The following is a 23,130-nucleotide window of genomic DNA, read 5'->3' on the forward strand; positions in this document are numbered from 1 at the left end:
GCCTGCAGTTGGCGACTTACTAGTCGCAAGTCAGCCGCAAGTCCTAGCCGTGAAACTCTGCTTTTTTGCACAAACTTGAGCTTTTCTTCACACTCTCTTCACATACTACCCTTACATGAATCCCATTTAAATACAGAGTTACTAAGCGCTAAATTACAAGCAAATTAGCACGGAATAAAGCCAACAAGATGGTTGATAAATTTCAACCTTACAATCTCCCCTTTTGGCTATTCCATGACAAAACCGTAAAACAAACTCTATAACGTGTGAGTTGGGAACAATTGGAAAACTCACTCACACCTAACTCTAGAATCTGTGAAGCTTTTGAAGCTTAAGAACAAGAACTCCTGAAACACAACAACACAATAAGTTCATTGTATGCAGAAAACTTGTAATGCATATGGAGCAAGTACAATGCGATTAAGCACAATGGAATAAAGCAATAAACCATGGCAAAACCAAAACAAGCAATCACTATAAAAAAGTGATCACAATTCTTATTCACACTTGAAATGAACATCCGGACATTCAAGTTGACAAACACTAGGTAAATCACTTGAATGACCAACACTCAACTAATGCACAATACTAGAAGTATATGCATCTAGGAATAAAGTCCTACAAGGGCACAAGAGTGAGTACTTAGAAAGAAATGCATAACATTTAGTTGGAAGTACTGATTTAACAAGGCACAAAGGCTGCATAAAGCATGGTACAAACCACAAAGGCCCACAAGTGCAAAGAAACAATCCTAAAAGCTTACAAAAGCAACATGAGCACAAATCATAAACATAAACTTTAAAAACCTACAAAGGTAGCAGGTACAAAAACATAAACTCATAAAGTACTGAATAATATAACATGAAAATAGAAATGTTCAAAAGATAGACAAAAACGATAAACAGAAGGCTATTTGCTGAAATCTCCCCCTTTCGTTAAACTCCCCTTGCCAACATCATCTCCCCCTTTTTGTCAAGGAATAGCTAGTTCTCATCATCTTCTAGCTTTCTTTGGATTTGATCCAATTGAGCTTGGATAGAGGTGAACTTCATATCCCATTGAATGTTGAGGTGATGGAAGATGGATGAAAGTTCAGACATCTTTGAACTCAGCTCATGGATAGATGCTACAATAGAGTCTAGCTTCTTGTCGACGGGGAGTGAGGTAGGGCGCGAACCACTGTGGGACACTGAAGATTCTGTCTTGGTTCCCTTCTTACTATGACCAATGCTGGCATTGAATGTACGCTTGTTGATTGGACTTGGTTTTGTGTAAGGAAATTCATTTTCAGAAGGATGGATTCCTTTAAGCTTCAGAATTCTTGAAATGAGATAGCAGAAAGGTATGCATATCCTTGACTCAGTTCGTAAAACAGTTTTGCAGAGAACATGAAAGATATGAGCACAAATGTCTATCTCTACATCAGAGATTAGATTATGAAGGAACAGTGAACGCCCGAGATTCATATATCCAATGCTGGATAAGGGGTATAGGTTGTGAAACATAACGATCATAAGCACCCTCAATTTTGGAGGAAGAGATGAGACACTGACTGAGTTCCTATTTGAGGAAAATTCCAAATCTTTTCTAAGAACTTCCCGAAGTAAGTCCTCATCTGGATATAAGTCATCATACACCAGTGAGTTTCTAAGTATTGGCCGGTTGATGTGAAGAATCTCTGCTAGGTATGTGGGAGAGACCGAGAAACTTTTTCCTCTAACCCAACACTTAAGTTTGTCTCCTCCAACAATTGCATTGGCATAAAATTCTTTTACTAAATTCTCATATGCATCATCAAGATCAGAGAGAAGATAGTTCCAATCCTTGTGAGCAAACCATTGAGGGATGTCGGTGTCAAAAAGAGATTGCTAATCAACGGCCCTTTCAATCAATGGTGTAGCATTTCTAAAAAAGTTTTCATGAGTCTGAAAAGCAGCATACGATCGGAACTTGTTATGATCAAACACACCTAATGGGGAACGAGTCCTTTTTGGTCTAGGAGAGAAATCATCAATTTCAATGACAGGTTCCTTCCCTTTGCTGCTACCTCCCTTCACAGCTGATCTCTTGAAAGGAGACATTTTGATTCTGTAACATTTGTTATCACAAACAGGAGAAACCAAACAAGTCACCAAACAGTATTAGTAATGTGTTAGATTCACACCATGGATGATGAAGAAAACCCTAAACACATGAGATTTAGGTTTAAATAATGACAATGAGATTGTGTATACAACCAAAAACACACAAGGTACACAAGACAGAGAAAAAAAGTGAACAAACCATCATAAATATGCAATAAAACCAGAAAATCAGAAGCCCATGTTCGAATATGATAAATCACAAACCACAAAAACACCTCAAAATCAAGAGAATAATGCTTAAATCAGTAAGTATAAAGTGAAGGAAAGAGAACCCATACCTTTATGTTGACGATTTGAGAGGAAATGATGCAGAAATGAAAGATTTTCAAAGAAATACACAGAGTGGTTGTGAGAGTGAAATGGGGAAGATAATGAGCAGTCACAAGAGTTCGAGGGAAAAACTGAAAAGCAATTTTAAAACTTTCTTTAAAACGCAAAACACGCATTTTTCACGACATAGTTAAGTCGCCAGGGTAAGCCGCGAAACACTGTGAAGGTAAGAAACTTGAAAAATTTTCTCTAAATGTTTTTCGCGACTGGAAGGTCTACCTGCGAAATAGTCACGAGATGAGCCGCGAAAATCTTTGAGTATCTCTCGCGACTGGACCTTCCACCCACGAACAAGTCACCACACTGAGCCACGAAAATCATAAAAACTCAATTTTTGAAAAATTTTCTAAGTACTTTTCGCGACTGAGACCTTGACTCGCCAGTGAGCCGCGAAAAGTCTCAGAGTGAGCTCGCGACTAGAGCATGCGACTGGACCTACCTGCGACTAAGTCGCCAAAACAGGGCAACACTGTTTTTGAAATTTTTGACATTTTTGTAAAAACAAAATACTTTCCAAAAAAAAACTAAAACACTCAAAAATCTTTTTGTATTTGATCAACAAAGATTGAGTATGTGAAAAACACATTTAAACAAGTACAATCACACAAATGAATATGACATTCATTGAACATAGACTTGTGTGATGTGTGCGGGTATAAAAAATGAGATAATCCTTAGTCCAATGTGAAGCTTCAATTATCAATTCAATCAAGGCATACACAACTAGTACTAGATAATGTGACCCATCTCAATTATAGAAGTATGCATATATGACCTCCGACAAAAACTTGAGTACATTTCTTTGAAACTTTTCATTTGGCTCCATTTTCAACATATCATTCGATAAACATATCTCATTGTGAGATAGATGCCTGAAATTTTTAATATTTCAAATTGATGAGTTAGCCTTTGGCTTTTTGGGCGTCAAACATTTTATTTTGGTCGTTTTCCCTTTTTCCTAGTCAAATACTAGTATGTGCGACTGGCTTTTGCAGCTCAATATCTCTTTTCATTTGGAGATTTACATTTGGTGAGCTCTTTAAGCAAAGCAATAAAATAAAAGTGGGAAGATATATAGGCACAAGTCTATGCATGTCACAAGATCAATAAAACCATTCACTAATCATTCATGACAAGGTTGAAGATCTATTTACAACAGTCACATAGATTTTAGAATTTCTTCCATAATGATATGAGTGCATGAGAGACAAGCTAAGCTCGTTAAATGCACAAAGCCATGAGTATGAAGGTACAAGGCAAAACATGCTTTGAGACAAAACACAACAAAGTTTATCAAACTTTTTGGATTTTCTACTAATTATGTGTTTTTGTATTTTTGACACAAAACAGTAAAATATTGATAAAAAACAACAATGAAAAATGACATAAAAACAATGATGAAAAAATTAAGAAACACAATGCAAACAAGAACACAATGAGATTTCATGGAGGATTGAGTTCAAGGAATGATACCGACACTAATTGTCTTACGCAATGATTCAAACCTCGGGTCATCAAGAGGTTTGGTAAATATGTTTACCTTTTGATTGTCAGTATTGATGAACTCTAGACATACTGTCTTGTCCTCTACCAAGTCCCGAATGAAGTGATACCGGATCTCGATATGCTTTGATTTAGAGTGCTGAACTGGATTCTTCGACAAGTTTATGGCACTCGTGTTATCACAGAACATACACATGGTGTCTTGAGAAATTCCATAGTCATGCAGTAGCTTTCTTATCCATAACAATTGTGCACAACAACTCCCCGCTGCAATGTATTCAGCTTCAGCCGTTGAAAGCGATACTAAGTTTTGCTTTTTGCTCATCCAAGACACCAAGTTATTTCCAAGATAGAAACACCCACCAGAAATGCTTTGACTATCATCAATGCATCCTGCCCAATCAGCATCTAAATATCCCGCCAAACACTCATTCAAATCTTTTGTATACCAAATCCCATAGTCAGATGTGCCATTGACATAACGAATGATTCGCTTTATTGCTGTCAAGTGGGATTCTTTAGGAGCAGATTGGAACCGTGCACATACCCCGACACTGAATGCAATATCCGGCCTACTTGTTGTGAGATAGAGAAGAGTGCCAATCATACTTCGATAAAGTGTTGGATCGACGTCAACACCAGCTGCATCTATGCTTAGTTTTGCAGAGGAACTCATGAAAGTAGAAGTATGTTTCTTAGAGTCCAGGCCAAATCTTTTGACAAGATTTTTGGCATACTTCTCTTGAGAAATAAATATTCCATCTTTTCGTTATTTCACTTGAAGCCCTAGGAAGTAGTTCAACTTTCCCACCATGCTCATTTCAAATTCCCTTTTCATTTCTTCTGAAAACTCATGAGCTAGTTGATCAATTGTGGATCCAAAACCAATATCATCCATGTACACTTGAGCGACAAGTAGGGATTTCTCATCCCTTTTAACAAACAATGTTCGATCTGCTTGACCTCTTTTGAACCCATGATCCAATAGGTAAGTGGTGAGACGATCATACCATGCTCTTGGTGCTTGCTTCAAACCATACAAAGCTTTCTTCAATCTTAGCACATGACCCAAAAAGTGAAGGTCTTTAAACCCCTTTGGTTGCTCAATGAAGACTTCTTCATTTAGAAAACCATTCAAGAATGCACTCTTCACATCCATTTGGTACAACTTGAAATCCATGATGCATACTATGGACAAGAGAATTCGAATGGACTCTAGTCTTGCTATCGGAGCAAACGATTCATCAAAATCTATGCCTTCTACTTAAGTATACCCTTGAGCTACCAATCTAGACATATTTCAGACAACTTCACCATCTTCATATGTTTTATTCTTAAAGATTCACTTGGTGCCGATCACATGTGTGTCCTCAGGCCTTGGAACCAATTCCCATACATCATTTCTAACAAATTGATGTAACTTCGGGTGCATATACTCTACCCAATTCTCATCTTTCAGTGCTTCTTCTACCTTTTTGGGTTCAAATTGANGGAAAACAAAATTGATTAGCAAACCACAAGAGAATAAAAATATAATAAAAAAGTTTAATTGAAGAGATTTTTTTGGGTTTAGTAAAGTTAATTTAAATTAAGAGAAAATAACAATATATTAAGGTGCTAAGGTTTAGGGATCCACACACAGCACATCTATTGGTAGTCTTAACAATATTTATTTTATAACTCAACTAAAATTCATATGAAGGATGATCTTAGTCGGATGATTTAATTGGGTTGGCCTTCTTTGATTCCTTGCTCCAATTGGACTTGTATTTAATTGGGTTGGCCTTCTTTGACTTCATCATGGCCCTTGTAAAATTAAAGTCCACTAGCTTTCTTCTTTGCACAAATCCACTTATTTAATTTCATTATCCTACAAAAGACAAATTCATGCATTAAAATTCAATTAAGCACAAAATTGATTATGAAGAAAAATGTGTAGGTTTGTTCATGGCTGTTCTTTCTTTAGAGAAAGAGAGAGAGATGGAGAAAAGAGAGAAAGAGAGGGAGATGGAAGAATAGAGAAAGAATAAAAAAAAATATTTAAAAGAAATGGTAAGAAAGCTTTGGTTTTATATATATGTATATAGATTAGTTTGGTATGTATACTATAGTTGTTTGCCATATATTTTTTTGGGTAAATAGTTTAACAATGCCAAAATAACAAGGGTTGTAAGATAGAAAGGAAGATACATTATGAAGTAACAACAATTTTTCTATTAGTAGTGTCATTCCTTAAAGTTAAAAACAGTTTCATGGGATAGCAAGAATGAACAAGACAAATCTATATTGTTTGGGTTTGAAAGCAAGTCCACTTATCTACAATTTTATCTTTTAAATAATTGGCTAAGTTTCATTAACTATCCCTGAAGTTTGGACTAATACCAAGCAAGTCTAAAACTTTTTCAAAAGCAATCAACTTAGTCCCTATGCACAATTTGGTCCCTAGGCGTCGTCAAGAACATTAACCATTCTTGACTCTCTCTCTTTTGTCACTTCTCTTGCTCCTCTCTCATTTTATCTTAGACATAAAAACAAAAACTACCACAACCCATAGATCTACTAGTTGAGACCACAACCACCACCTCACCACCATCGCTACAAAGCCCACCACTATAAACCAAAACCATAAATTAGAACTCAAACGACCGCAAACTTACAAGGCCTTACTATGATGACTCTATGATAGCTCCGAGTCCACAGAGTACTTCTTTCCTAGGCCAAGCAAACAAATGTTTGGAATATTTGAGTCCCCCTGTCTTCTTTCCAAACTTACAACTCATCAATTGAGCAAACAAATTAACTTTCATTCTCTTTCTTTAGCGTTCATGAAATTGAAAATATACACCAAATAAGGGACAAGAACCACATCAAATCTTTCAACCCAAAAAAAAATCAACATACTTTGGTTTATCGCCTACCACAAAAATAACATGAGCTCTGGATTTTCAATCACCTGGTTTGGTTTCAGTGAGGTTTTGGACAATGTTCTCTACAATTTCTACTGCACAATCATTTACTTCGATGTAATTTTCACCAATTGTATTAAGAACATCCACTTTTTCCTCGTAGACAAAGTTTGGCAACAAATTTTGTTGTACCTTAAGGCTACAATTTCACTTAATGTCTTTTAATTAGATGTGAATTTGGGCAACCCACCATAGATTACATTTTATTCTTATATCCTTCATCCTTGCAAAATTTCTAGAAGATCAAAGATCAATAATTATATCATAAACCAAAATTTTAAATTACAAGTTTTTTTTTATCTAAAATTATTCTATAAAAATAAGTTTATGGATGGAAAATTAAATAACGTTCATGTAATGCAATCATGATTTTTCGGGTACATGAATTATCATTCAAGTCATTCCACTTGATTAAATCATGGGTACAAAATCGAGTGTCCACAGAATGCCCTTCATTGACAAAGCTTGGAAAGCAAATGATTTAATTGGGGTTGAATTTTCAAAGATTACCTAACCCTCGAACCTAAAACTTTGGAACATAGAACTAGTGCCTTATCTTTTGACAAAAAATGAAAATACTTGATTTAGCTGGTACTTGATGACTAAGGAAATGATTCTTGACAATTGATGTGACTAGGAGGCATTTCAATCCTAATCTTGAATAGGAAGTTGTCTGCGACCAAAAGGCTTCTTGACCTCGATCTTAACGAAAGGTAACTAAAGGGCTTCTCTACCTTGAAACCGAAGTTGTCTGCGACCTAAGGGCTTCTCTACATCAATCTGGAGTTGTTGAAATGTCAATCAAAGGTATTCTCTACTCCAATAAGGAATTGATGAAATGGCAATCAAAGGTCTTCTCTACTTCAATCTTGAATTGTTGAAATGGTGATCAAAGGTCTTCTCTACTTCAATCTGGACCGTTGAAATGTCGATCACAGGTCTTCCCTACTCCAATCTAGAATTGTTGAAATGGCAATCAAAGGTCTTCTCTACTTCAATCTGGACTGTTGAAATGTCGATCAAAGGTCTTCTGTACTTTGATATGAAGTTGTTGAAATATTGATCAAAGGTCTTCTCTACTTCAATCTGGAATTATTGAAATGGCGATCAAAGGTGTTCTATACTTTGATCTGATTAAAATGTTAACCAAAGGTCTTCTCTACTCCAATCTGGAATTGTTGAAATGGCGATTAAAGGACTTCTCTACTTCAATCTGGAAATGTTGAAATGGCGATCAAAGGTCTTCTCTACTTCAATCTGGACTGTTGAAATGTCAGTCAACGGTCTTCTCTACTTCAATCTCAATCTGGACTTTTGAAATGTTAAGAGTTTCTATACCCATTTCAAAAATAAAAACAATAAAAGCCAGCAAATAAGCAGAATAAAAAATCATATTAAAAGGGAATGAGTTTTTAACAGATTCTACAGACTTAACAGGCTCAACTAGAAAACTATCACAAACAGACTTAACAGGAATAAAGACACTAGCAGAAATTGGCTTAATAGGAACGAAAAAAAAAACATTCTTGGAAGTAGTGATTGGCTTGGTGATCTTAATCTTCTTGGCAAAAGTGACTGACTTGATGGTCTTAATCTTCCTTACATAGTCCTCCATGGGATGGGCGGCTCCCTCCCATGACCAGTTCTTCAACTTAGTCGTGGCTTACATAATTGCAGATGGCTCCCAGTAAGCTCCTTCTTCCCTCAGCATCATTACCGAGGGATCTGCATCCATATAATCTATAGCTTCTTCTTCAAGCTCCACGTCTGTGGGCTTGTCGATCACAAAAGCATTCAGGTGCTCTATGTTGTCCATCCATTCATCAAACAGGTTGTGCTTGCCTCTATTGCCCAAATAGGTGGGTTAAGGGAGATGCTCTGGCTTACTTTCTTCCACCCTTTCATCACTATGTTCAGCACTCTCAAGTGTCATGACTCTAAGACTATGGACCATTAGCTTTTTGTCTAAAGCGGCCAACCTGGCATCTATGTCATCCTCCTCTTTAGTATGTGGGATTGGTGAACTTGGATCCGAATCATAATATGACCCAAATTTTGGAACTTCTCTTCCATGCTTGTCATACCTAGGGCCAGACCTTGAACTGACATTAGTGATATCACCCAAATATGAAAGGTGCCCATAGGGATACTCATCATGATACATTTGATTGGCTTGCGCATTCTCCTCTCTTGCATTCTCCAACACATTTATCAGCATGTATTGATCACTATCAGTGTTGCTCCACCTATTGGCTTCGGCATCGTCTTGTATGTCTTCATCATAATAGTCCACATCACTATCGTATTCCTCATAGAATAGGTCTATGACTTCATCTTCTCTATCACTAGGAGGTTTACCCCAATCATCACCATTGTAAAGGCTATCATAACTTTTGTGGCTATCATAACTTCTGCTACTGTTGTCATCACTATCGATGCTACTGTTATCATCATCATGTCCACTATCATTGTTGTTGTTGTCACTACTACTATTACTCTTGCCATCACTTTTATCTTCCTCATAATTAGGGGATGCTCCCTTTCCTCGTCTTCATTGTTGGCTCTTAATTCATACGGGCTCTTCAATGTATATTGGCAGGCCTCCCAATATTCCTCATCTTCTATGTTGCAAATGGCATCTCCAAGGAGTGTAATCATAACATCAGGATCCATGTAATTAGCCCAATCAATAGGAACCCAAGTTGCATCTTCTTTCTTTAATTCTAGAACCTTGTTGTTGCAGTCAAGTAGCATCTCAAACCCAAGCACCATCTTCTTTGTCACAGGATCAAATCTCAGTTCAGGGAATACCCAATAATGTTGACTTTCTCTAGCTTTGACAAACTTCCTGCTCAATGTAGGAGTATAGGGTATCAGAGGTTCTAGAGGAGAATGGAGTCCTTTTGCTTTGACTTTAGCTTGGGCCACCTTTCTCATTTTGATTTCTAACAAATCATCATTAGTGGGCTTATAGCCTAGCCCAAAAAGTGGTGTGGTAGTAGGAATCATCAAGTCTTAAACAGTAGGCTTTTTCACATTTCTCCCTAAATTCATCCTCGGAAGGTAATTCATTCTCCTCATCTTGTTACCATAAGGAGCAAAGTCCATCAGGATCTTCTCCACTTCTTGTTTTCTCCTTTCAAGGTCAGGTTTCTCAATCCCAAAGCTATCCAAGGTCAATGGTTCTTTCTCAGAATCAATATTGTAAATAGGCTTAGGCATAGTTAAAGTGTTCTCATATATGGTCACAATAGCCCCTTCATGTTGAAACTAAACCTTTTGATATAGAAAAGAAGGTACGGCTTCTCTGTCATAGTTCCATGGTCACCCAAAGAGCATATTGAAGCATGAGACTATATTAAGGACTTGAAATTCCACTTTCTTGACCATCGGTCCAATGGTAAGCTCTAATGTTATGGTTCCCAAGACTTCTCTTCTATTGTTGTCGTATGCCCTCACATGTTGATTAGTACACACAAAGTCTTCAATACTAAGGCCTAAGCAGCTAGCAGTCTTCGAAGAACACATATTCAAAGCACTTCCATCATTTATCAAAACCATCAGTATCCTCTTCCCTATAGAATCTACAGTGATGTGTAACAGGTTATTGTGGTGCTTACCCTTCTTAGTCAAATCCTTGTCAGAATACGAAATGGTGAGTTCCCTATTTATGGACCCAATCATAGCTTTTAGATCCTAGGAGGTTGTGGTTATAGGGACTTGGATTTGGTTGAGAAGGTCTACTAGATTTTGACGGTGTCTGTATGAGGCCATGAGTAAACCTCATAAGGATATGTTGGCTTGTGCCTTCTGTAATTGCTTAAGGCTTCATCTTCTTCTACAAGTCTTTGTTGGGTGGATCAGTTCAAAGCTTCCACTAGGTTGTCAGTCTCTAAATGCGGGGGTTTGAAGTGTCTCCCCTCTTGTGATGTAGGCAATTTTGGTTGGATCATTGGGATTGATGTCTCGGGATTTGAAGTATCTCCCCCTATTTGTGGTTATTTGGGAATTTTCTTGGGGTTTGAAGTGTCTCCCCCCGTTTATGGGTATTTGGTTGCCCTCTTGGGGTTTGAAGTGTCTCCCCCTATTTATGGGTGTTTGGTTGTTTGATTGGGGTATGAAGTGTCTCCCTCCGTTTATGGGTGTTGGGTAGTTCTTGAGTTCTGCTATTTCATTCCATATGTCATATCCTGTGGTGGTAGTAGATGTCCTATTCATTAATTCTTCCCATGTCATGATGAAGAATTTGGGTAGATCATAGATCAAGTCGGATGGGTCTTCCTTATTTTTGTCTTCAGTCATCAAGCAATTAATCCTTGATCTTTTCCCAAAATTGTGATTGGGTAAGGGATTGTTAGTGATGCTAGGCCTTATAGGCGATGCAATCACCTTGTTATCTATTAGGTCTTGAATTGCATGACGAAGGGTGAAGTAACAGCTAGTTTCATGACCAGGGCCTTGGTGGTAAGCACATCTTTTATTCACATTAAACCTTGAAGGCAAAAGGTTTAGAATTGGTCTTGGATCTAAGGGTTTCAATAACCCTCTTGCTTTTAGCTTATAATACACTTGGCTCATGGGCATGTACAACTCATGAAATTCCCTCTTAGGTCTGGGTACTTGTGGTACTTGCACAACTGCAATAGGTGCAATCAATTGATAAGGATCATTTTTATGGATGTTAGAAATTTTTGCAGCCTTAAAAGTAGATCCTACATTCTTTTTAAACCTTGATGGGTCATCAATCTTTATATTTCCATTGTTTATTGCATCCTTAATTTCGGTTCCAATAACAATCAAAGCTTTAAAATTAGGAAAGTATTGTGCAAACAAATATTTGTGGTATACAGGCAAAAAATTCTTTACAGCCATGGCTAATGGTTCCTCCTCACTCAGCCTACTCATCATTTGTGCTGCCTTGGCTCTCCACTTTGTAATGAAAGTAGAGAAGGATTCTTTCAGTTCTTGCTTAGTGGTCTCGAGATCTCTCCTTGTGATGTCCACTTCTATATTGTACTTGTATTGCTTGTGAAATCTCAATAGATGTCCTCTCAACTTCTTGCTCTTACATCATCCAAATTGAGGAACCACTTAAGAGTGGCTCTAGTTAGTGTTTTTTGGAACATCTGAGCAAGTACTTCCTTGGTCACGCCTAAGGGCTGCATAGCCCTCGTATACATCTTCAAATGGGACTTTGGGCAATCGATCCCATCAAACTTGTCCAAGGTTGGCATCTTGAACTTGGGTGGCAGCCTCGCATTTGGGAATAATAAGAGGGCATCATAGTCCATAAGTTCCTCAATCTTACGGGCTCTTTTAATCATCTCCTCCATTTTATTCATCCTCTCGTTGATCTTCTTCTCACTCTCTACAGCTGGTGGATCATGATCGGTCTTGTCCCCCTTTTAATTATTCTTGGAATTTTGAAATTGTTGCATTATGCAATACATGTCTTCCCTAAGTTGAATCTGACTAGCTACCATAGTGTTAAGTAGCTCTTAGGTGTTCATGGGTTCCTTTGTGTTTGGGTGTTCTCCCTCTTTTGCCATACTGCTAGGAGCTTCAAACTTCTTGTGGCTTGAACTATCTTGGAGATCAAAGATGAGGTTGTGATGTTACAGCAATGAAGTTTCTTCTATGCTTGAAGGCTTTAGTATTGTGATGGGAGTGACAGACTTGGAACTGGAGCTACTTGCTTGAGTGTCAAGCTTTGGTTCTCTTTGTAGCGTTCCTTCATATATTGACTAGACTTTCCCCTAATGACAGGCTTGGTTGGGTTAATCAAAGCTAAGGCCCCATCCACATCCATCAATCAACCTAAATAAACACACACAATATGCAATGCAATTTTAACCGGGATCAACCTAAGGGTAGGTTCTAAGTCATTATGTTGTAGGGTGGGTTTGTTGTTTCATTATTTCCCAAAGTTAGGACGTTACATCTCCCAACTTGTAATGTAATGAACATTGCGTTGGTCCAAACGGCATGGTCTATCCTTTACAGTCAATAGGAAGTGATCCAATGACTTTAGGCTAATGAAGACTACCACCATAAGTTGTTGAAAAGAGGGATGCATACATATTGTTTGGATTCCACACACTATGACAGTTAGGGAAAGATTTTAACAATACAAACAAATATATACATGGATTTTTGTCCTGGTTACATTATACCCAAAATAAAATAAAGACAAGACTAGATCTACTTATCCAAAAACCTAAATTCGGAGGCTAGGTTACAAAAAGGGTCTTAGGTACCCATTCCACCTAGATAGAGTCTAGTCTTCTAGACTCTTATGACCTATGTACCACTTTTATGCATGTCATGAATGATATGTTGAACATGTGAAACAAAAACTAAATCACATAAGTTTATCTATGAATGAAGCCTTTTCTTTTGAAAAAGAATCGGATCTGTTTTGGTTGGCAAAAAATTTGATTTGTCAAAATACCAAATCTGTTTTGTAGTATATTAAAAAAAAAAAAAAAGGCTTTTGGAGATAAAAAATTTAGATTTGTGTTTATTATATAAAATAAAGTCTTTTGATTTGAAAAATATCAGATCTGGTTTTTATATGTTTTAAAAAAAATGGAAAAGATTGTTTAAGAAGAGAGTTTCACTCATAACATAAATTTATGCAACATGAATTAACTAAAACAAACACAAACACAATCATGTTTAATCTTTTTCTTTATTTCAAAATCTGCATATATTAAAAATTCAAATCTATATCTACGAAAGATACAAATCAATTTTTTAATTGAGAAAAATTCAGATCTACATCTAAGAAAGATGTAGATCTGATTTTGTTTAAAGAAAAATTCAAATCTACATCTAAGAAAGATGCAGATCTGTTTTTGATTGAGAAAAATTCAGATCTACATCTAAGAAAGATGCAGATTTGTTTTTATCTTAAGAAAAAGAATTGTTCACATGCAAATTATTGGAATTAAGAAAAAAAGATCATAACAATTGCACAAAAACAAAATCATGCTTTATCAAAACAATGATGAACCATTCATGTTATGGATAAAAACATTCGTCACCATAAAAAGAAGCATAAAAAAGGTAGGGTGATTGAAAACAACCACTTGCATGAGCACTTCTTGTTCTTGAGAGGATGTTTTTAGGTTCAAAGAAACTTATTCAGTTATTTTTCAAACCTAAAAACCCTAATTTAAGCAGCAAATCTCAAAGAGGATCAGCAAATATCAGAAATTTGAGAGCCTCAAAACATATACCTCTCAGAGCGTGAAAAAAAAAAAAAAAAAAAAAAGGTGATGAATTATAAGATTCAGTCTCAAAAAAAAAAAAAAAAAAAGAATAAAAAAGGTGATGAATTATAAGATTCAGTCTCTATTTATAAAGGCTAGAAGACTCTAAAAAGTAGGCATGGATGATTAGGATGAGAATTCAGAATTATCCTTCTACGAAAAGATCGAAGAGGGTGTGCCTTATCGTCACCTGAAGGGTGTTGGGCCAAAGCCCAAAAGGAGGAAATTTGGCCCTTTTAAAGTGTTGTTCGGCACTACAAAAGTGCTGAATGGTGCTTTTTGATGCTGAACACACTTTCATGTTTAGGTGCGTTTTGGACTATCTTTCTAGGGTTTTTTGATCCAGTCCTCACACCTAGACTTGTTTTCATCTTTAATCTATGATTTTTATCTCTTTTTTTGGATAATTCAGGCTTTTTCTAGAATAATTATCTTGTAGATAAATACTCTAAAATAAATCTTGATAAAGTTCAGATTATCCACAATTTTATTGTTATCTAATCATCCCTTTTATTCCTATGCATGCAATCCTATCTTAAACAATAATTATCAACCAATCACAAAATTATTTAATTAATATTAATTGTTTATCGAATCAGAATTAATTTAAATTAATCGTGTGTGGTCGACCCTACCTAGACACAATGCACGCTGACCGTGTAGACTTGATCATGCGATATCTTTCAATCTGCTGGTCCGATTTGGAAACTGAACATACCATCACAACCGTTAGAATCTCAAGATCATTTTTATGATATGCAATGAGTGAGTTAATGCATGTAATGCAAAATAAATTGATGCATGTAATACAAGGACAAATTGATGCATGTAATGCAATCATGATTTTTCGGGTACATGAATGATCATTCAAGTTATTCTCCTTGGTTAAATCATGGGTGCAAAATTGAGTGTCTACAGTATGCTTTGGCCCAAGTACGCAAGTTGATGCCCAAGTATGTGGGCCTGGGGCCACTTTGGTCTTTTATTTCCAAAAATAGATTTTTGCATCATTTAAAGGTTATATTTTCTATTTTAACACTTCTCAAGTTAATTTGATATTTGATTGGGATCTAAACTGGCCTTGAACCTTAGATTTCAAGTATCATTGAGGAATGGAGGCCCAAGTCATAAGGGATACAAAATGCGGTGTCCACACACACTAAGCCCAAATTTGATTAAACAACATTAAAGATGTTTAAAATTAAGGAAATAATAACTCTAATCCTAAAAATCTTAAAATTACATAAAATTACCAAAAATAATAAATTACAGAAATTTAACTGGAGATTCCATCCTACATCAAATTTTCAGTGCATTATCAAGAATCTACAAAAGGTGCAGAGAAGACCAATGTATTTTTGAGGTATATAAATTGCGGAGCAAGTGATCATGATAATTCTATGGATTCTCCTACGTAATGACAATTGTTCACTTAAAGGAAAATTACTTTTTATTCAACCTCCTAGCATTTATATATTTAATTTGAATGATGATTTAACCTAAACGGCTGTGTACGTATCTTGCTAGCCACTTATCACATATCCATTATCTATTATATATGTATGTATTTATATCTATGCATCTAGACAAATTGCAAATAAAAGCTTTTGGAAGCATTTCTTTCATTTTGCATTATTTTCTGTCTAGTTGTTATTTGTGTCTAGAATGTCCTGGTAAAATAACGAAGGAGTGTTGCCTAATTTTACTATTTCTATTGATTTCATGACCTTAATAAGTAAAGGGCACATTAGTCTCCAAATGATAAAAACTTATGGGAAGAAATCACCTTTGAAAATCGACTTGCAAGGGGAGGATGCCAAAGAACTTATATGCACATGTTTAAGCTTACACTTAATCCATGTATGACACAGGATCATAACATACCACCACGCTCTGTAGCCAAAGTCCACAATGGCTCACTCTATGGACACTAACTCGGTGGTAGCCCTTTCTCTTTTTTGGCAGCTTCACTCACCTATTGGTTATTTTAATATAGCCTCTAGGTCGCCCCTTTTGAGATCCAACTACAAAACCATAACTCATTTGATCCCATACTAGATGAGTTACATCCGATTACTCAACGTGGTGGTTGGCTCTAATACCAAATGATACAAACCCATGGGTAAAACTCACCCTTGAAAACTAGCTTGCAATGGGAGGGTGCCCAAGAGCTTATAGACAAATGTTTAGGCTTATACTTAATTCATGTGGGACACTAAGATCATAATACCAAATTAGTTTAAAGCTATCTTTTCTAACCCACTACGTGGTGGTTTTCAAGACTATCCATGTATATTATTTAAACTAGTAGTTTTCAAGACTATCTGAAAGTTTAAAATGTATATAAAACACCCTTGAACATTTTGACCCCTAATTACAAAATATCAATTCAAGCTTATAATCAAACAATTAATGTGCGGAACATGAACATAAGCCAAACACTGAATTGATAAATAATCTAAGCCAAATATAATAACATCCACAGCAGAAAACAAAAGGCAAAGATAAAGGAAGAGAGATGCAAACACAAGGACAACACGCGATGTGTTATCGAAGAGGAAACCGAAGCCCTCGACGTAAAACCTCTCCGCCACCCTCCAAGTGGTCAATAATCCACTAGAAAATGTAGTTGGGATACATGAACAGCAATAGACCCTCCAAGCCTAATTTACCTAGGTACCTAAGCCCTCCAAGCTTCTTGCTCGAATGAGGTTGCGCCGAACCTTTTTCTTTTCTAGCTAGTCAGATTCTGCTACTAAACCATAGCATCAACCAATGAACATTGGTTCCTTCCAAGCTGCTTCCCTTAGCACCAAATGTACCTTCTCACAAATGTGGGTATGGTGAGAAAAGGATTTGATCAATAACCTCACAAGGATGTAACAATGGAGAGGAAGAGAGTAGAGGAATTTATAGAGTCTCTTAGGTAAAGATTGGAGACGAGGCAATCTTGTTTTCTCTAGGGTTTCTCTAACAAAATTCTCTCTGGAAGCTCTCTCAATTTCGTGGGTATAAGGGTCTATATATAGTGGTGTGTGTTTGGAATACGAAGAGACAGTTTTTGCCAAACAGCGTAAGTTGGCGGCTTGTGCAAGTTGCAAGTTCAAGTTGCGAGGTAACGGCTTGGCCAGCCTGGGACTTTTGTCCTGAAGTGCGACAGCTGGCGCGACCCTTCAGCTCCCTTGTGTGCTTCTCATGTGACTGCAGTTGGCAGCTTGCCAGTCGCGAGCCAGCCGCAAGTCCTAGCCGTGAAACTCTGCTTCTTTGCACAAACTTGAGCTTTTCTTCACACTCTCTTCGCACACTACTCTTACATGAATCCCACCTAAATACAGGGTTACTAAGTGCTAAATTACAAGCAAATTGGCATAGAATAAAGCCAACAAGATGGTTGATAAATTTCAACCTTACAATCTCCCCCTTTGTCTAATCTATGACAAAACTCTAAAACAAACTCTAGACTTAACGCGTGAGTTGTGAACAGTTGGAAAACTCACTCACACTTAACTCTAGAATCTGTGAAGCGTTGAACCATAAAAACAAGAATTCCTGAAACACAACAATACAATAAGTTCATTGTATGCAGAAAACTTGTAATGCATATGGAGCAAGCATAATGCAATCAAGCACAATGGAGTAAAGTAATAAACCATGGCAAGACCAAAACCGGCAATCACTATAACCAAGTGATCACAATGCTCATTCACACTTGGAATGAACATCCAGACATTCAAGTTGACAAACACGAGGCAAATCACTTGAATGACCAACACTCAATGCACAATACATGAAGTATGTACATCTAGGAAAATCCTACAAAGGCACAAGAGTGACAGTACTTAGAAGGAAATGCATAACATTTAGTTAGAAGTAATGATTTAACAAAGCACAAAGGCTGCATAAAGCATGGTACAAACCACAAAGGCCTACAATAGCATAGAAACAAACCCTAAAAGCTTACAAAAGCAACATGAGCACAAACAGAAAACATAAACCTTAAAAACCTACAAAGGTAGTAGGTATAAACCAACACAAAAAGTAAGATATGCAGAATAAACACCATAGTTTATACTGAGTAACATCTGAAATAAAAGGTTATACCAAAGAGCCACAAGTTAAATAAGTTAAACATTAGCAGACAAAAACAAGAGTATAATTATAATAACTCCCCCTTTCACTATGCTTTCTAGCACCCTGACTATCTCCCCCTTTCTATATGCATCTCCCCCCTTTTGTCAGGAATAGCTAAAGGCTATCTTCAAGCTTTTGTTGTATATCATCTAGCTGAGTCTCGATAGTTGTGAGTTGCATTTGAGTTTGATTGTGAAAGGAGTTGAGAAGCCGCTCTAGATCAGAAATCCAATGAAACACATTCTCGATGAAGTAACTTTTCTTGGGCATTTGAAATCCAAGAGGAATAGTTAGAGTCCCAGTTGATTAAACAGGAGTAGCTGTATCATGAGCAAATGGAGATGCATGTGTGGATGGCTCACTCTTACGTTTCTTGGAGGAGTGACTCTTGCTTGCTGAACGAGCTGATGTTTTCCCAATGATTTGGAATATATGAGCACAGATGTCAATGGGGGCACCAGTAATGAGGTCACACAGAAATTTAGCCCTTCCAAGATTGATGAAGGTAGTATTTGATAGTGGGTAGAGATTGGAGAACATGATCAGCTTCAAGGTTGCCAGTTTAGGTGAAAACAATGCTGTGCTGATAGTTGATTTTGTGCTTCCCACTTCATGTTCATTCCCATAAACATGAAGAATGTCTTGTGTTTGAAGTTCCCGGTCATCATATGGAGTTTGATCCACATCTTTTGGTCTGGTGATGCGAAGAACTTTAGCAATGTAGTTTGCATTTATGGAAAATTATGTTCCTCGTACCCAGCATTTCAACTCGACTCCTGTGTATCTGGCATTTGAGAAGAATTCCTTGACCAATTCTTCAGATGGATTCTTAAAATTTCCAAATAAGTCAGCCCAATTTCTTTCTTCCAAGATCTTAGGGATAAACGTTGTCCTTAGGGTATCAAATTTGACAACTCTTTCCACAATGGGAGAAGACTCTTTGAAGATGTCTGTGTAGGTCTTTGAGTCAGTAGGAGTCCTGAATCTCTCAATGGTAGAGACCTTGGATGACTTAGATGATAATCATGTTCGTTTAGCGACCGAGGTTGACGAATCATCAGTTACAATGCCTTTGCCTCTGGATAAACAACGAGTTATCTGAAATAAAGCTGACACACAGAAAAGAACCAAATACAATACCACAAGAAGCAAACATCAGATTGATTAGTTTCAGTTATAGGTCAGTTATAGAAAAATGTACCTAGAATAGATCAAGTGACAAAGAAACAAGATATGATGAGTATGAAGTGAGCATGAAAACCTTAATGCAGTAGCACACACAAGATATAGAGAGAGAAAAACAGAACAATGCTATCCACTCAATACTTATATAAACTGATAAACCTAAGAACCACATTCAGATTGAAAAAAAATGCCCAAATAGAAATGACACTATCTAAGACAATGCATAGAACAAAGACTATTAATCCTGAAGCATAAACAAAATACATAATCAACACAGCAACAAGAGAAACACACCCAAACAAACATACCCAACATTTTAGGCAAGCCCATGTAAGACCACATTATTACGAAGAACACAGATGCAACATTCAAATCAAGAAACTAAATACCAAAACAGTAAGAATGAAGTAAAGGAAGGAAAACCCATACCCTTTTCTTGGTGTTTAATGAAGACATGATGCAAAAATGGAATCTTTTTTAGTAAGACTGGGAGTGTTTGAGAAAGAGAAATGAAGAAGAAAATGAACAGTCATTGATATTCAAGGGAAAAACTGAAAAACTATTTTAAAAACTGTCTTCAAAACACAAAACACGCATTTTTCATGACTGGATTAAGTCGCCAGTCAATCGCTAGGGTAAGCCGCGAAACACTGTGAAGGTAAGAAACTTGAAAAATTTCTTTAAGTGTTTTTCACAACTGGAAGGTCTACCTGCGAGATAGCTTCCAGGGGAGCTGGGAAAATCTCTGTGTACCCCTCGCGACTAGACCTTCCACACGCGAACAAGTCACCACATTGAGCTGCGAAAAATATAAAAACTCAAATTTTGAAAACTTTTCTAAGTGTTTTTCGCGACTGAGACCTTGACTCGCCAGAGAGCTGCAAAAAATCTCGGAGTAAACTCACGACTGGGGCATGCGACTATACCAACCCGCGACTGAGTCGCCAAAACAGGGCAACACTATTTTTGAAATTTTTGACAATTTGTAAAAACAAAATACTTTCCAAAAACAAACTAAAACACTCAAAAATCTTTTTGTGTTTGATCAACAAAGATTGAGTATGTGAAAACACATTTAAACAAGTACAATCACACAAATGAATATGACATTCATTGAACATAGACTTGTGTGTTGTGTGTGAATATCAAAAGTGATATAGTCCTTAGTCTAATGTGAAGCTTTAATGATCAATTCAATCAAGGCATACACAACTAGCACTAGATAATGTGACCCATCTCAATTATAGAAATGTGCATATATGACCTCTCACATAAACTTGAGTACAATTCTTTGAAGCTTTTCATTTGGCTCCATTTTCAACATATCATTTGATCACTTTGAAGAAACATATCTCATTGTGAGATTGATGCCTGAAATTTTCAATATTTCAATTTGATGATTTAGCCTTTGGCTTTTTGGGCATCATAAATTTTATTTTGGTCGTTTTCCCTTTTTTCTAGTCAAATACTAGTATATGCGATAAACTTTTGCAGCTCAATATCTCTTTTCATTTGGAGATTTACATTTGATGAGCTCTTTAAGCAAAGCAATAAAATAAAAGTGGAAAGATATATAGGCACAGGTTTATGCATGTCTCAAGATCAACAAAACCATTCACTAATCATTCATGACAAGGTTGAAGACCTATTTACAACAGTCACATAGATTTCAGAATTTCTTCCACAATGATATGAGTGCATGAGAGACAAGCTAAGCTCGTTAAATACACAAAGCCATGAGTACGAAGGTACAAGGCAAAACATGCTTTGAGACAAAACACAACAAAGTTGATCAAACTTTTTGGATTTTCTACTTTTTATGTGTTTTTGGATTTTTGACATAAAATTAATAAAAGATTGATAAAAAACAATGTAAAAACATTTTAGGACCAAAAACAAAAAAACAACCAGCAATTCAAACAAACAAAAGCAAAAAGCATATAAGCAAACATAATCACATAGCATAGGAAGAATTGATGCATGGACATGTTATGATGCTTATTCATGAGTACCCTTTGTCACCCATACGTCACGTGCGTTTGGGGTGATATCCTTGACGGATTGGGTACGAAAGTTAGGACTATTAAACCTCTTTGTGAAGCTTTCCAAGCAATTTGTGAAAGCACCAATCATCTTCATCATGTCCATCATTCCTGGCTCATGGTTTTGCCTTCTTGGTTGCTCACCACCCAAGATCTATCATCATTTCTCCTTCCTAGTGATTGAGGAGCGTTTACATTGTTCAATGCTCTCAGCTTATGACAGTTGGGTTTAGTATGTCCTTGCATTCCGCAATAGTGACAGAGATATTTCATTCTAGGACCCTGCTGTGATCTTGGAAGTGATCTTCCTCTAGCTCTACATCTGGATTCTGATTGATTGCGCGACTTATTGAACACCCATTGGTCAGCCACATTTTTCATCTTCTCAACCTTAATTTTCTCATTAATAGACTTATTCACAGTCATCTCTTTAGCCTTTACAAACTTCACTTCTTTGATGACCTTGGCTGACGAGCTACTCCCTCCGGTGTATCCCAACCTGAACTTGTCTGAGGAAGGTTTTTGAGATGAAATAACATCTTCTAACTTCTGGGAGGAGAGTCTCTTTATCTTGGCATGAGCTTGCACTACCTCTTGTTCAAGAAACCTCTTGCAATTCCCCTTTCATTAGGGCAGTCTTTTAACGTTTTCAAGTTTGCCAAGTATCCTTCTTTTAACTGGGCTTCCTTAATGGGAACCCTCCAGTCCTCTTCATACTTTTACTATTCCTAAAACCTCTCCTACAGTATTTTGAAAATGGATTCCTTTTGTTTGTTGACTTTGACTATGGTACTACTTCCTTCAAAGGCTATCTATGAGCCTAACATGACCAGTATGTCTGTGTACCGATTTTCGCTTCTCTGAGCATGCTTTATCTTAAATGTAGAAAACCTTTCTTCCATTTTTTGGGCCAGCGTCCTATACAAAGCCAAACTTGGTTCCTTTAAAGGGAAACTCCCCTTGGCCTGGCAAACCACCAGGTTGGAATCACCTATCACTTTCAAATGTTTGATCCCTATCTCGATGATAGGCCTTGTATTCTGCGATATTGTTTGAACAAGAAAACTCCAACTTGAATGAGAGCACCACAGTCGCTTCTCCTTCATGATAGAGGATCACTCTTGCGTACCCTGAATTTGTTGTAGAAAAGCCGTTGAATTTTATGACCCATTGTTCTTGAATTACTTCTACCGGGCCACTTCCTCTGGAACTTCATTGTCCAGTGGGAATTCCACTTCTCCTAAAAATTGCACTAGTAGGTCTGCTATGACCTAACTTTTTACAGCCTTGGGTGTTCCTACCTTCAAATCATATTGCGACAATTATAACAACTATTGTGACTTAAATAATGCTCCCAAGTGCAGGATTGTACGAAGTAATAACCCGGTAAGTCTAAGGTCGAATCCACAGGGAAAACAAAATTAATTAGCAAACCACAAGAGAATAAAACTATAATAAAAAAGTTTAATTGAAGAGATTTTTTTGGGTTTAGTAAAGTTAATTTAAATTAAGAGAAAATAACAATATATTAAGATGCTAAGGTTTAGGGATCCAC

This window comes from Quercus suber, unplaced genomic scaffold, assembly GCF_002906115.3.
Source record: "Quercus suber isolate HL8 unplaced genomic scaffold, Cork oak 2.0 scaffold_279, whole genome shotgun sequence".
NCBI lineage: Eukaryota > Viridiplantae > Streptophyta > Magnoliopsida > Fagales > Fagaceae > Quercus > Quercus suber.